This window comes from Passer domesticus, chromosome 1 (assembly GCF_036417665.1).
Source record: "Passer domesticus isolate bPasDom1 chromosome 1, bPasDom1.hap1, whole genome shotgun sequence".
Lineage (NCBI taxonomy): Eukaryota > Metazoa > Chordata > Aves > Passeriformes > Passeridae > Passer > Passer domesticus.
This window is the reverse complement of record NC_087474.1, coordinates 123,522,835-123,539,294: the sequence shown is the minus strand read 5'-3', so window position 1 is coordinate 123,539,294 and position 16,460 is coordinate 123,522,835. Positions and strand designations below refer to the sequence as shown.

General features: G+C 37.7%; 1 protein-coding gene across 1 annotated transcript in view; it reads right to left on the bottom strand.

Moving 5' to 3' along the window:
* Positions 1 to 16,460, bottom strand: part of LOC135304222 (uncharacterized) — a 123,690-nt gene that overhangs the window by 79,652 nt on the left and 27,578 nt on the right. The gene's annotated exons all lie outside the window — the stretch shown is intronic.

Sequence of the window (16,460 nt, the reverse complement as noted above, 5' to 3'; positions counted from 1 at the left end):
TGTCATTAAAGGCTGCATCTTGGTTTAAACAATGTAAATTTCCAAAATTAGAACTCTACATCTTCTTTTGGAGTTAAAGGTTTCAAAAGGTGTTAGCAATACTGGACAAGCATTCAGTCAGCTATAGATGGTCTCTAGCCTTCATAATGCCAGTCCCAACAGCATAATCTCCAAGCTCTGAAATTTAACAGGTAACCTACAGGTATCAATTCTATATTTCTTTCATGTCATTATTTTCCCCACACTGAAACTGCTCAGAAACATGCAATGGAAATGCTTCAGGGCAAAGAGCATGAGTGGGACACATCATCTTCTTAAGGGACTCACATACTCCTGCGGCCCTGCAGGCAAGAAACACCACCTAGCCCTCCTGAAGATGACCTCCACACAGCTGACAAAGCAGTCCTTGTTAAAAGTCCACTCTAAAACACTGTCTTATGCTCAGAAAAAATAAAAATCCTTAAATTCTGCCATCAGAAGGGGAGGATAACAACATTGCCCTCCTGAAATGAATGTGTTTCACCACTGCTTTTTACATGCTAAACAACCATACAGAATTTGGTAGCTTACAAGCTGTGACCTAAATCCCTGTTTATATTCTTTTTCTCAAAATGCCACCTGAGGTAAGACCAGCTCTAATCACACAGAAAAGTACTTGGGTACATGAGATTTCTGTGGTTTGGTTTTATTTGACAGTATGTGGTCCAGCACCCTTACTGGCACAAGCAGATGGCACAGCAGCTTCCTTTAAGCTAACAATTCTGAGTGGTTTCAAATTACTTTAATTTTCTAATCAGCTATTCAGTCTGGAAACAGGACTGGAGTCAGGTAACAGACCATGAGATGAAACACAGGGCTCCTTTAACAAAAATCTCAAAATACATCCAGAAACAGCTTAAGCACAAGTTCAAGAAAACCATTTTTGGTCTCATACTGTTAACAAACCAAACAGGCAGCAATATTCATCAGATTCCAATTACTTTGGGCATCTTCACTCAGTCTTTGGATCTTAACATCAAATCTGAGTGAGTTTGGGTCTTGACAATAGTACACTGAAGACAAGAGTTTGTTTGTGTTGGGTGGGTGGATGAAGTCTCATCTTGGGAGACTGCCTTTGAAATAGTTGTACAACAGAAACAAGTAACAACAGGGGGATTTCAGACAGATTGGTATCTGCATGTAAATATTTAAAATTAGAAAAAAAAACAAGAGGAAGATGAAGGCATAAGCATATTCAGAGTGGCATAGCATTACAGCTACTCAGCTATTATGAGCCTGCTGTAGTATTGTTATTCTGGTATTTGGTAAAAGATAAAAAAAATTTAAAACATGGCAATAAAAAAAATTTTCAACCTTTCCTTGTTCAGTACAATAAAGCACAACAACAGATAATCAGCCAGAAACACACTCTTGTACTATTACAAGTTATTCTGATATCCAAATTATTGTATTTTAAGCAGCAATTCTGAATTATGGTCATTTCAGTCTAAAAACCAAAGCAACTGTGTAAGCAAAAGGATCCCTTTAAGTTCATACTTGACAAGTCAAAGGAAAAAACGTGAACATGGTCATTAGCTGCAGCTAGTAAATCTGTTCCAGCCATGTCGCTTGGCCAACAGCCTGAGCAAGTTCAAGTACAAACACTTCTATTTTCAAGTTGAGTGACAAATTTTAACAGCTATCAGCTGGTCAGGATAGAAGACACTCCCAAAATCCCCAGAAGACTGCTACATGTACTGTTTAAAAACAAAAAACTTGTGACAAAATACTGTAGGGAAAGAAGGTTGTGACTTTTTGTGCAGGTAAATATTCAGCTTCACAAATTCCTTCCCTTTTGCCTGTTGAAATTAGAGTCCATTTTCTTCTGTTTCTCCACTAAATTGCTGGTTTAGAATCTGCAAAAAAATATGGTCCCAAATTTACATCTGGTGTTAGCAATGTTACCAGTCTCATAAGGGAAATAAACATCATTGAGTTGAATATATTAATGTTTAAAGATTAAAATATTGTATTGAGTGTGTGTATGCATCTGCACAAATATATTTATATCAAACAGCTGAACAGTTATCAGTCAGCTTCTCTAAAGTGCTCAGAACTGCACCTTTAAAATATTTTTATGAACCTGTTTTGTATTTATAGACTACATCCTGAGTTTCAGCCTTTATCCAACATGCTGGAGCCTTTTATGATACATGTAGTTTCCTGCTTTGCTGTCCAGTATCAACAAGTCTTTAGGCTTTTTTTTTCTGAAAGGACTTTTCATCCTCAATTGCTATGTTCTTCCTCTCTTGCTAAGTATAAAATCAAAGTTTTAATACTTACAAAAATACACATCTTATGGAAGAGAAGCCAAACATAATTTAGAAGGATTTATGAATCAATGAATGAATGAATGGCACTCTTATTCTAATAATCCCAAAGGCATCAATCTAAACCTTCAAACCTGACTCAAGTCTACCATGAGGTTTCCATATTCCAAACTAAAGTCTTTAAAAATGTAGGATTTCCTTAGAAAGAAATAAGCTGATATGGAAGCTCAGCAGCATGTGATTAATAAGCATTTGATAACTTGCTGCTTTGGTAAGGCGTTACCTTAACCTCTGTCATGGAGGAGAAGCATAAGTCAGGGAACTGAAACCAGGCAGCTGCAGGAACCTAGCTACTCAAATAAGTAAGATATACTTTCTATGTCAAAAAAAAGACATGAATGCTGCAGCCAAACCTCTGTGAGAGAATAAAGTTATTTAACAAAGCAGAAGAGGCAGAGAAGACCTCGGCTTTATATGTAATTAGAAACAAGGAAGTATCTAGCAATGAGTATTGTTGAAAACCGTTCAACCTTTTTAATGCAGACCCTACATTTTCACAGGCTGCATGTACAGACTCACTATTCTCACATCTCTCTATAATTTTCAAATAAAAATCTCACATCAAGCATAAATTAAAAGGTATAGTCAATTTAGAGAACACAATTTTCAGAAATATTAGTGTTTTGTTAGAAAGAGTCCATATCCTCTAACTCTGGCAGTTCCTACACCTGTAGACTGACTTATTTTCATTTACATCAATAATAAGACTAAGTGGTAATCTGTTCCCATATTCAACATTAAGCCCCTGAAAAGATGGAGGAATCAAATTTAAGATTAATACATTCATACTTCACACACCACTACTTTAATTATTACTTTATATTGCTTTTGATGGCTAGTAAAAAGTATCTTCAGTACTGAAGGTTTTCCTTCTGAGGTAGAAAAACATTCATTTTTTTTCTGATGTGATACCCAGCTGTTGGAAATATTCACCCCAATTCAGATCAAGACTAGTAAATTTCATTGCAAAGTAAGACACCTATAAGATACTAAGAGGAGCTTTACTCCCTGCAAATTTTGATGAAAATACTGCTAATTTTCCCAAGCAGAAGTTACATCCACTGGACAACCGGAAGGTAGCAATATCTTTAAAAGTTTCAAGGTTTTGCTACCACCATTCTTGCAGCCATGAGCATCTCACTAGGAGACTGGTTCAGCACAGCTATCTAGCCACTGTCAGGGAAAGTCACAGTACATTTGCAGAAGTATAAAAGTGCACTAATCTTCTAAGCATTAATTATACTGAAACAAAGCTTCAATTAGAAGCAGATCTCTAAGTCCAACACACTAATACTTTGTTTTTGAGAAATATATTTGCAAGAAGATACAAAAAGCAGATATTCATTTTACCTTTATTAGTCTTCTGCCCACATTCTCAGCTACTCTCTTTTCTACTCTCCAACACCAAGGGTTTCATTTACAGTTTGTATCAGTTATGAAAACATAATAGGAACAAAAAAAATAAGAACACAGAAAACCAGGTTTTCTGGCCAGCCCATTACCTGGTTTTACAGGATAGGATTTGTTTTTCTAAAGTTAAAAAATAAATGAAAATACGTATAGACATCATGACAGAGTAATTAGAGTGCTTGAGCATCAGTAGGCAGCCTAGTAAAACAGGGCTCCAAAGATGAGCAAAAAGATGGTGTGTTTTCTGAGGAAGAAATTGTTGTAGAGGGGAATGAAGGGCAAAGAAATTACAGTACTTGAACAAAGCAGCAGCATGGATGGACCTGATGGGTTTCCATGCTGTCACTTTCTTTGTGCACCTGAGAAACAACAGTCAGATGCCAAACAAACAAAAAAGGAATCAGAATTAGGTCTGCTAAGACAGGTGGCTATTAAGAGGATAAACACAATTCTTATAGAAAACCATTCCTTCAAGAAACTGCACAGAAAAGCAGCAGATGATGGAAAGTACAGGTGGGGACCTGAAAGCACAGTTCAAGGGGTACCAACTAAAAACTGCAACTGGGAATTTATGAACCGTGTTTATATGCTAATGTACCACTTCCTACCCTCTTCAGTCTTTGTGAACACAGACCTCTTGCCAAAGGACTTGAAAGAAGAAAGCCTGTAAGCTTGTGAACGTTCCTGAGTTTGGTGGCAACAGCCAACTAAGGGTTCAAAGAAAGGTTCCAAAAAGAGGAAAATGAGGCACATGATGAAAAGCAATAATGATTCAAGAGTGGGGTGTTGTGAGAAGCAGAAAAGGCCTTGACACTGTGCAAGCTCTGCTTAGGAATAAGAAAAACATCTCTGTATTATCAACACTGATTTCAGCACAAATCCAAAACATGTCTCCAGACCAGCTACTATGAAGAAAATTTACTCCGTCCCAGCCAAAACCAGCATAAAGTGACACCAGAAGAAGGGGCCTGGTACCATGATTAATTGTAAGTAAATAAGACCAGAAAATTTATTCAAAACAATTTGGTTTCTTAAGTTTTCACTGTGAAAGGGAATAGGAAAATGCCACAGTGCCTTATTACTGCAAACACTACAGAGAACCATAAAATAGGGAATAGAAGCTGAAATTAAGACAAAATAACACCTTTTGTAAGAGTTTTCAGTGAATTCTCTATCAGTTAAAAAGTCAATGAAGCTACTAAAAAGGATATAATTAAAATAGTTAATTTTTAAATTTTCAAAAAATAATGTACTCTCTGAGACATTATTGATGATCCAGGGAAGATGTCAGTATACTCTGTCTCTCAAAGTTACTTCCTAAATATAATGGTTTCTGAATGACAGCCTGGGTATAACCCCACAAATAATCCAAATTCTGAACTGTCCTGCTTTTCAGTTTGCCATTTAGCTTTACTAATTTTTCATAGTCCCCATGAAATCATAACCACTTTGTTGTTCATAAGATGCAAGATAAGTAATTGGTTTGACTTTGGAACAAACATTAGAAGCAACCATATGCTATCACCATCTTTGCCTGCTATTTGGAAAAATCTGAAGACAAGACATTGATGCAAATATACATGAGAGCAATTAATTATTTGCAGCTCAAAGGGGAAACACGTATGTCACACTGCCTGCCTGAATTCTAACAAACAACAAGCTTTCTGAAAATCAGCAGCACTTAATGGGCAGAATTAGAAATCTACTAAGCATAAGAAAAGCATAGAAATATAAGCAAAACTATGCATGAGACAGACTTTAGATCTAACAGGGGTGACACCCCTCTCTAGCTTTTAACAGTGATGCCATTATCATCTTAAGAATGATAGTCTAGAATACATAGACACTTTCAAATGTCTTTGCAACATCAAAGTTACATAAATGTTCCTTAATGACTTCAGATTTGGACTTGTGATTGTTTTTGTTGCAAATCCAGCCATAGTAGAAGTAGGATTTTTATACAAAGTATAAAACAAATTTTCTGTAGCCTCTAATCTATCCATCATCTTGGATCTGCATAAAATAAGCTGTGCAAGAGACATGAGAATCCTAACCTTCCCTGGTAGTGAAACCCCATCTGAGATGCATTCCTTCTCCCTTGGGTGTGTCCAAGGGACAATGACCAACATTCAAAGCAATAAAAGTGACACCCAATTCCATTAAATAATCAGATCAAGGCAGCTCTCAGATTTTCAACCCACAGTCAGATGCTGAAGCAAAACCTGCCCAAACAATTTTGCCAGGGAATGATGCCAGGGAATTGCAAGAGTGGTTCTCCAAAGTACCTGTATGACTAGAGGCAGTACGACACTTCCATCAGGCCTACGGGAAATCACGAAGTAAGAAAGTGCCAAATGGCTACAGAAAACCAAGCCATGCATATATTTTGGAAGAGTTTTAGGTCACCTTTATTTGCTCACTGGCCAACACAAGAGCTGAATTTATTACATAAGCTTCAGAACTAGAACAAACACAAGTATTAATAATGAGACAGCTGCAAATGCAGAGGAAACCCCACCAGCCCATCCCCTAGCCACCCAAAAAATTCCCACCAAAAAAAACCCCAAACAAAACACTTCGGAAGTGTTAGGCCCAAAAAGGTTAGGCACTTCATAAGAAGTAAGAGACAACTAGCAGGAGAAATCAGCTGAGGTAAACAGTCATTGATTTATCAATTCATTACACATGACAAACACAGATGGACATTACAGCCTGGAAAGATGAATTTGCCTCTGGCATGAAAGATTCTCCAGCCCACATTTCTACATTCAAGTTTCCAAGTGAAGATTTTTCATCAGCAAGTTATTAAAACCCCAAAGTAGCAAGAATTCACTTTAATCTTTATTCTATCTCTGCTTGAGGACATCCACTTGCTTACCCTGCTTCATACTCAGACTGTTAGTTATTTCTTCACAACTCAGTACAACCAGGAAGAATAACTTGGTTCCTGATTATTCAACTGTAATTGTTTCTCTTTGGATGTTTTACAGCTGGAGGAGGAAAAGATACAAACAGGTGACCTCAGTTTTGACTTTAAATCAATCAACAAATGAAATGTTAGTAATAAGAGACATGAAACAGACACATTACCCATGATAGGAAATACTAAATCTACAGCTGGGCTTCAAAACAAAACCCTACAGTCCACTTTGCTGGGAATGAGAAGATATACAAAGCTTTGACTTAGGGTCAGGCCACAGGGTCAAAAATACAAAGAGGATATAAATCAGACATTATTTCTAAAACTTACTTGCCAAAAGACAAGACAGTGAATACGGAAGTATTTATGAAAACATATCAACACTGAAAAAAAGGCAAGTACAAGGGCATGCAGATGTCAGCCAGTCACAGATGTGCTGCCTGCTTTACCAGCCAGACCTAATCCCTATCCCCAGCCAAGCTGTGGGACCTGGCTCTCACACCCAGGAAGCAGGACAGTGTACAACTGGGGAGTACCCCAGGACCCACACTACTGACCAGGCTGGGGATTCAGGAAGGCTCAAGTCAAGACACCTCAGAGAACACAATTAAAAACTTTTCCTAGAAACTACATTAAGCCAATACTGTTGTTTATTAAATATACCTAATACTGGACTACAACAAAGTACAAGGAGTTTGTTGCTTCCCCTTGCGATCTGTTCCAATACTGCACTATCATCATTGATAGGAACAGTAAAACAGTACCACACTTGCAGGAAAAAGTGCTGGCTATAGGATATCGATGATTTAACTTTAATGAGGCTGTGGAAAGAGTCCTTGCATCATGCCTGGCACACCATGGAAAAGGGATGTCTTACCAAAAGCCTTCCTCCCTGGACAGCAAGAAGTGGAGCCCATCTCCAGGCCATGGGCTCAGCGTGTAGGATTACTCAGCAGATGGTCATGAAAACAGGAATTAAGTGTAACGTGCCAGCTCTGCAAAATCCTACCTTCATCAGAGGTACTTGATAACAACATTTCTGCCCTGCACACCACAATTTTGAGAAACAGAGAAGCAAACAGCAATATAGTTACTGATACAACTCCAGCTTAGAGACAGGCCCTTTGAGGCAATTCTGTACAGAAGGAAAAAAAATATATAAGATGCCACAAATGATTACTTTTCTTTGTTTAAAGCTAGTTATAAAAAAATTATTCCTTGTTTATGCAAATTATTACTAACCAGAATTTCGGTGCAATGGCAAAGCATTTCCATACCCCAGAGAAAGCAAATCCAGGACCCTGTTCATCTCCAAGTAGCAGGAAGCTGGCAAACAAGCAAGGGGCAAGCAGCCAAACCAACCACTACTGCTAAGAGCAGCATAAATCAACAGTTTGAATCAGAAGGCTTTATGCTTCCTTTCTGAGGACTCAGCCATTTATTGCTTCTTTTAGAAACATTTATCAACCTTGTATCAGGTCACTATGGAAAAGCATGAAAGGGGCAACAGTTGCAGAGTACCTCCACGGGTTTGAGCTTGATTTGAGCCTCCCGAAGTCAAAGTCAAACCGAGTCAAAACAGGAGTAAAATTTAAGAGACTACAATCTCATAGTGTTCTAAAAAAACCCCAAAACTCATCACAGCATTAGGTAACATAGAACTTTGACACTTTTCTTATACTTGAAAAAGATCAAGCAGTCACATCATGTCACCAGATGCAGGACAAAAAGCCATGGACAGCCACAGGCATAGTCTTCCTTTGACAGCTCACCCTCATTTAACAGCAGAGTCCAGGGAAGAAGGAAAGAGCAGAGCATTTTAAAAAAAAAACCTCAGCTTTACAAAATGGAAACAGAATTCACAAAGCAGATAGCCCCTTCAAAGCACCAGTCATAAAAGGAAAGGTGCATGGGAGCTTGCTGCTAGTGAGTCTATGTCATCAGCCCATGAAACAAGGATGCTGCTCTGCCCTGAAGCCAAAGGGCAACTGAGACTGTCCTATCCTGTCACTCATCCTGAAACTACCCCGAAGTTCCTTTTTAATAATGAGATGGACTACTAACACTTACACTGGTTAACCTTTGGAATCTCAAAAGAACCCACAGCTAAGAAAATTATGCTGGTCATTAGGGTAACAAAAATATCTCCAAAAAAACCCCAACATTTTTCTACATCAAAACAGGTTTTTTTCACTGCAGGCACCCACATATCCCTAAAGATGTTTATTTTGATGATTCCAACAGGCTAATAAAGTGTTGACATGGCATTCTTCCTTGTGAAAGTTGACAATATGATGATCCTGCAGAAAATTCTGTGCAAGTTATTTATGAAGACACCCAAGCAAGTACTAAATCCCAAACATCCAATATGAACATTCTGAAGGACAGTATGAGGCATCTAAGCAGATGCTTGTGGAATACACAAAATTAATCAAATTATCAAAAGCACTATAAACAGAAGGAACAAGCTTTAAAAATAAGTTCAACATCTAAAGAGGTATCTATCTTAATTTTTATTGCAGTATTATAATTTCTACTCCTAGCTTCAGATAGTGTACAAACAATGCATTTAAATGACCAGTTATCACCAGAGAATCAGAAGAGTTTGCACTGGAAGAGACCTTCAAAGACCACCCACTTCCACCCCTCTGCAATGAGTAAAGACACTTTCAACTAGATCAGATTGCTCAGACATTCAACCTGACCTTGAATGCTTCCAGAGATGTGGCATCTACCACTGCTCTGTGATCATAAAAAGGAGATAAATTTTCAGAAGCATGCTTCCTCAGACCCTGCTGAGAAAATGTTTCATATGATGCAATTCAAGCAGAATATATTTCAATCTGCTTGACAAAGGCCAGAGTATTATTATATTTTCAAGAAAAAGCAGTGTCCCAAAAGTCACCATTTGATCACTAACTAAAAAAAGTTAAAATAAAATATGTGGGATGTGAACAGAATTTGACAGGTATTCCTAAAACACATTTTACATTATTCTTTCATGTGTTTTGTTTTTAATGATCCTGATAATCTTAGCTCATTTTACATGCAAATAACCTAACTATGCAAGTAAACTTTTTAATCCAGCAAATTTCAAGTCAATTTCAACACTTTAAGAGTTCTTGGGAACAAACTTTCTTTGTATTGACAATACTTGAGCATTTACACTGCATAGCAATTTAATCAGGATGTTATAATTTGGTTCTGTGTGGGTGTCAACTGACTTGCTTCAAAGTCTGCCTCACATCTATAGAAGTTATTCACAAAGAAGATGCAATTATATTAATCACATGGTCTGACTACAATGTCTAAGGCTTCAGCACATCTCCCTTTGGGAAGTTAGGAGTTGCAACTCCACATATGGAAAGATTTCCCCTGAAAGCAGCAAATCTATTTCTTGACTTGTTGCACAAACCCAGTTTTGCGGGTCCTGTAGCAGCACATAAACAGTTTCCTGTCCAATCTCTTCTACATCCACAAGATCTTGGGCAGGAACAGGAGAAAGGGAAAGTCAATACAGGAATCCTTAACACAAACATTTTAACTAAAAATTACCTTTTGTCCCTTAAGTCTGCCCTCTTTCATACAGTGCCAGACATCAAAACACAAACTGAAGTTCTAAATCCTAATATTTGAAGGAACTAACCCAGAAACAACTTTAAAATGCCAACACAAAGGGCATCTAAATTAACCTTTTTCTTGTCCATAGCTTGCAAACAGAATGTTTACGAGAAGACTCTTATCTTGATTTACATAACTTGCAAATTGATGGAAAATTCATTACATTCCCCTCTGTAAGTTATTCCATGATTAATTATCCTTATTTAACTACCTTTGCTTTCAGGTCTAGGGTGACACAAAAGATTAAGATAAAATTAAAGGCCTCATAAAATTATTTTCCCCAAGTTTGTTTAAGCCTCTAATACAGTAGATTACTCTATCTGTAAGAGCCAAGAATTCATCTATTCTTCCAGTTTAACAGCACTCTTCCCAGTGTTTCCAGTTTAGATATGTAATACCAGGCTAAGTCACTGGTGCTGTGCAGCTAAACACACAGGGCAGTAGCTGCTGAGGAAGAGGAACAGGAAAGCTAGACAAGGCCAAATGAGAGATTTCACATTTTAGCATCTCCCAATGAACTACAAGAATTGGCAATCTTCCATATTCATTTGTTTATTTTGCTGATGGGGATGTATGTTTTCAGGAAAGCAAAACAATTCAGTCCTGTGACCCATTTGTTTATATCAATACCATAAGACCTCTTTTGGGTAGAGTGTGGTCACACATGGGTCAGGAGGCTGGCGACATGGCATGGAGCTGAACAGCAGGCAAGGGGAAATGCCAAGGATCCCCAGCCCCAAGCTTGGCCCTGCACTGACAGACCCACAAAGAACAGGTTCCTGTGAGGTTCTCAGATGGTGTTCAACGTTACACAGGGGAAGGAAGATATTGGGGTGCTGGAGCACATCCAGAGGAAGGCAACAAGGCTGGTGAAGGGTCTGGAGCACAGGTCTTATGAGGAGCTGCTGAGGGAGCTGGGGGCATTTAGTCTGGAGAAAAAAGAACACTCATGGGGGACCTCACTGCTGCCTACAACTACTGAGAAGAGTTGTAGCCAGGCAGGGGTCAGTCTCTTCTACCAAGTAACAGGACAAGAAGAAATGGCCTCAAGATGTGTGAAGGAAGGTTTAGACTGGATAATAGAAAAAAATCTTCACCAACAGAGCTGTCAAGCATTGGAACAGTCTGCCCAAGGAAGCGATGGAGTCACAATACCTCTGTGTAGATGTGGTGCTCAGGGACACAGTTTAGCAGTGGACTCGGAAGACAGTGTTGGGTTAACAGCTGGACTCAATGACCTTGGAGGTCTTTTGAAAACCACATGACTCTGTGATTCTCAGGTGAACATCTTACCACCCTAACAGAAAGGAAAATGCTCCCATCTGTGTTTGAGAGCAACAGCGCTCGGTGCTCACTTCCCCAGCGAGGAAGCTTTCTAGCCATGGAGGATAATTTTTGAGGAATAAAGCTTTAAGTTATTAATAAGAATGAAATCTCTTGACCTAGATTTTCTCCAGCTTAAATAAAAAAGCATATACACACATAACACAGCCTTCCTCTACAAACACAAACATATTACACTCATCATACAGCAGAGCACTTCAGATATTTCAGAGTGAAAACAAGAAAAGGCTTTTTGTAGTCCTCCCTCACCCAGCTTTGTCTTAAGAACATGAATACAGATGATGTTTGATTAAAACAGAAACCCGAACCCCAAGTTGCATGCATTTACTTTTCAAAAGCATTTTACAATTTGATTTTCTTCTTGCCTGCTGTGATAATTGATGAAAACTACACAGGGATTAAAATGAGCACAGGTGCGTGTCTACATAGTTCAAAGAGATTTGATCTCAAATGAAAATAATAATAATATAAAAAAGCTTGAGTATTTTTAGGAGTGGACTTAACATAGCCTAACCAAATAAGCCTAGATTAAAAGTAGGATTTTACAGTCCAGATTTTATGTTATTGAAATTTAAAATGTGTATTTCATAACGTATCAGAAACTCTTCTGAGCAGTACCTGATTTACTTGCGTTTACAGCCCTCCATATCATAGGTGTTAGAGCAGATCCAGAGAAAAATAAAGGCACTAAAAACAGTAAAGAGCACTAAAATATAATAAAAGGGCATGTCTTACAAAAGACATTTGGCACTAAATCAACCTTATTTTTAAATTTGTGAGAGGTAAAAGGAAACTCTACAAGCTGAGAATATCTTTCTGCCAATGCACAAATCAGCACAAAACCCATGCTTATTTTCTTTGCCAAATTTATCCTGCTACAGCTGAATCACAACTTCCTTGCACCCATGAGGTCAGGAACCATTTGAAAAGAAATGCACGATACAGCTAATCTTTGTGTCAGCTCATCATACCTAATGCAAAAAGCATGATTTTCCCCATTTTTCGGTCCCAGCTTCCTCCAGCAAAGCTAACTAGCATGTTGTTAATCCCAAATTTGTTGCACTACTTTGTTAAACAGATTTAAAAGACAAATGTACACAAATCACAACGGATAAAGAATTTATTCTGTGGTCAAGGCTTACTGCTCAGCCTCTATTAAGAATTGAAAAAAACCAACAGCACTCAATTGTATAGAAAACAAATTTATTCGTCTCAAAGGAAGACTCTACACTTATATAGACATTTTTACATAACAGCTGCTTTTTTGCCTAAACTATCTAAAACACTGCTCCTACAATAACATGTATTCAATCTTCTTTCTGAAGCAGAATCCAATATATTTTTAGGCCTCTGAAAAAATAACAGCAGGAGATTACAAATATATGGATCAGAGATGGAAGAATTCCCTATCCTCCCTTCCCTCCCCACGCAGGGGGGCAGGCTCCTGATGCAATCATATGGGACACAGGAGCTAATCAGCACTTCCTCCCAACAGGCTTAATTTTTACTTAAGCACCTATTTGAGTCGTGAGAATGAGGGAACACTGGCAATCATTTCACAGAAACACATCAGTGAAACTGTCAACATCTGACATTTTCCCCAGTGCCCCCCCCCCCCAACAACTTTATTTACCTCCATACACTTTCCTGTACACCTTAGCCACGGATTTATACTTCTGTAGACCCAAATATAAATTAACTCCATGTCAAATACCTTATTGACTTAGTGGTTTTGAAATCCCTGAAATTTTGACTTTAGATTTTCACACAACCCTCAGAGGATTCACCAGGGCACCAAGCCCATTTTTGCAATAGACTGGTAAAGAAACAAATTAAGACATGAAAACCTGGGGAAAAAAAATTAACCCACCACATACACATATTTCTAGTATGTTTTCTTTAAACAAAAACCCATCCTATGCCATTACTACACAATTCAAAATATTTATTTTAAATCTGTTAGAACACCAAGAAACTAATTTTCCTGTTGCTTAAACCATCTTGTAAGCTTGCTGTTGATTTAACTAATAAAGACAGATGATTTAAATAGCTCCCTAAATGCAAAACTTTCAAGGATAAACAAAAGACTGCATAACAAGAAAACCGTCTTTTACCAACTTCTTGTCAATTAAACATATTGCTAAAGAAATTTAGTTGCAAGATCTTGTCCTGGTCAATATTAAATCTTAGATGCAGTTCAATTTCTGCACATCACATTTAAAACTGCAAAGATCATAAAAACACAAAAAAGCAAGGCCACTAAAAAAAGTGAACAATTATTTTTCACATTTCACAAAATTCTGCAGGTCAGGTCAAGCCCTGAAGAAGACAAACACTGGGTGTTTTGGGTTTTTTTTTTTTAATTATGACATATAATTCTGTACATAAGAAACCCTATATATTTACTATAGAATTTGAAAGTAACAAAGAGAAGACTAAGGCATGCATTGAAAAACACTTAAAACTTCAAATCCAAAATAATTTAGGCACTTTAAAGTAACCTAAATATAAAATTGCTGTCATTTAGTTTTAATTAACACATAACCAATTTGTTTTCTGCATGAATTTGCATAGCACATGGCTAATTACTACCTTGTGAAGAGTCTGAGTGGGGGGAAGGCATAAATCCTTACACAGTTCATCAACAATAAAAACCAAAATACCACAGTGAGAGCCTTTTTTTTGTGACAGCAAGTATAAATAAAAACATGCTTTTTAACACACAGGCAACTAAACAGGAATAAGGCTGTAAAGCAAATCAGTGCAGGAAACCCAGGATTAAGGCTGAAACTTTATTCTAATCCTGTTCACAGAAGTAGCGGTCACCAGGCAGCATGTGGTCTGGGCATGCACCTGCAATACACAGCAAGGATTTAAAAGTACTTACAAAGAGATCAAGTTTTCTCTGAGAAAAGTTTCTCTTTGGCTTAGGAAGTGGAGTATCTGCCTTCTCCAAAAAACAAACAATAACCACGAACATCAGCTTGTCAGTGATTTTGCCAGAATGATATCCTGGATGGGACACACGCACAATCCATCATTCCTAGGGATTGACTTGACAGTAAGAAAAAGCTCAAGAAAAGACAAAAAACCCCCCAAAACAAAAACCCCCTTGATGTGAACATATTAAACAGTTCAAACTGACAGCCATACCACACTAGTACTCTGTGAACTTTGCATCACCTTTATGTAAATTCCTGTATTAACTGATGAAGTCTACCCACTTTGTAAAGGAGGAGCAGAGGAAGAATCCTTCAAACACAATGGAATTCCCCTTACAATTAAATAAAATTATAATTTATCTGGTGCTGCAAAATGACTAGTAGAAGGCTCATCTTTAAATATCATCTCCTTTTGCCTCACACAACCTTTTGTGATACTTCTGTACTACTACATTAGGTGCTGCAGGAGGAACCTTCCAGCTCGGCTTGGCACCTCAGGAATTCCAGGTGTGTCTATCTGGGAGCTAAATGAACATTCTCAGGTCCACAGATCCATTTTGTATCATGGAAAGATTGGGTCACTACTAAAAAGTGCATGGGGAGGGGTTTCTAAATCCTGTGATTACAAGTTTAGCATCGAGTACAATAAAAAGAGAGCGGGAGACAAATATATTTTCCAGTGCAGCAGCTTTGGGAAGCATCTGTTTGCCTCTTAGATTGAAGCTGCTGCTTTAAGTCCTAAGTAATTTTGTTACAAAAGTTTAAATATTAACAGAGCTAGAGACATTTTGCTTATATTTGATGCTGTTTCTCTTGGAGTAGAATTGGATTTGGTGAACTATACCCATAAACTGGGTTCAACTCCTACCCCATTATGAGCCAAATACTAACAATAATAAACCACAATTCAACACTGTGAAGGGGAAATGCTTGGAGGCTACTTTCTGACCCTTTCCCACAAGCTGATTGCCATCAGGAGTGGTTTCATGCCACTTCATACTCTACCACTAGGCTCTTCTATTGCCTGGAGAGTCAGCTGCAGTCCTGCAACAGGTATCACCACACAGCAAGGGACAACTCACTTATTCCCATACACCATATGGATGCTTGTTCATTTGAAATCAAGCTACAGAATCCCATCACTAAGCAAACAAAGAATTTTGTGGCATTCATTATTATTTTAAAGCTCTCAGACATCAGCTGCCACATCTGACTATGAAGAAACTGTCAGAGGCAAGTTAACAAGCTCTTAAAGACTGGAATTCACAGAGCCGATACTAAAAGATACTTGGAGAAATAAAATAGCAGTTTCAAACTGTAAACAGTTATGTTTACATAATTAAGATATGCAAATAAGGATAAACAAAAAGGAAGAGGAAAAAAATCTTTAAAAGCTCTGACTATATCTGCAACCATTTTCCTACTTACAAAGCCACAGCCTTGACTGACAATCAAGTACTAATACTGATTGTTATTTAAAAGTTCATGGTAATTATATAACTTATCCTTTTAAACAGTTTACTGTATTAAATACTAAACAGCTTTATCCGGCATAAAATCAAGCCAAGATACTACAGAGCCCCTTCACTGCAATTCTCAGTTTTTCCTTTGAAAAGCAAACTCATTATGTTCTATAAAGAGAATAAAGTCTCTAAAAGAAGACTAAATTCTTTCTCAAAGGCAGGCTCTGAAGAGATTGCATAAAAAGAGATTTTATTCTTGGCTCAAATATGAACATTTGGGAATCACTACTTTTGAGAAAGGACTCACCCACTTAAAGGCAGAAGAATTTATTTTGAAAAGTGGTGTGAAATTTCAGGGAAAAAAAAAAAAACACACATGCATTTTGCACTT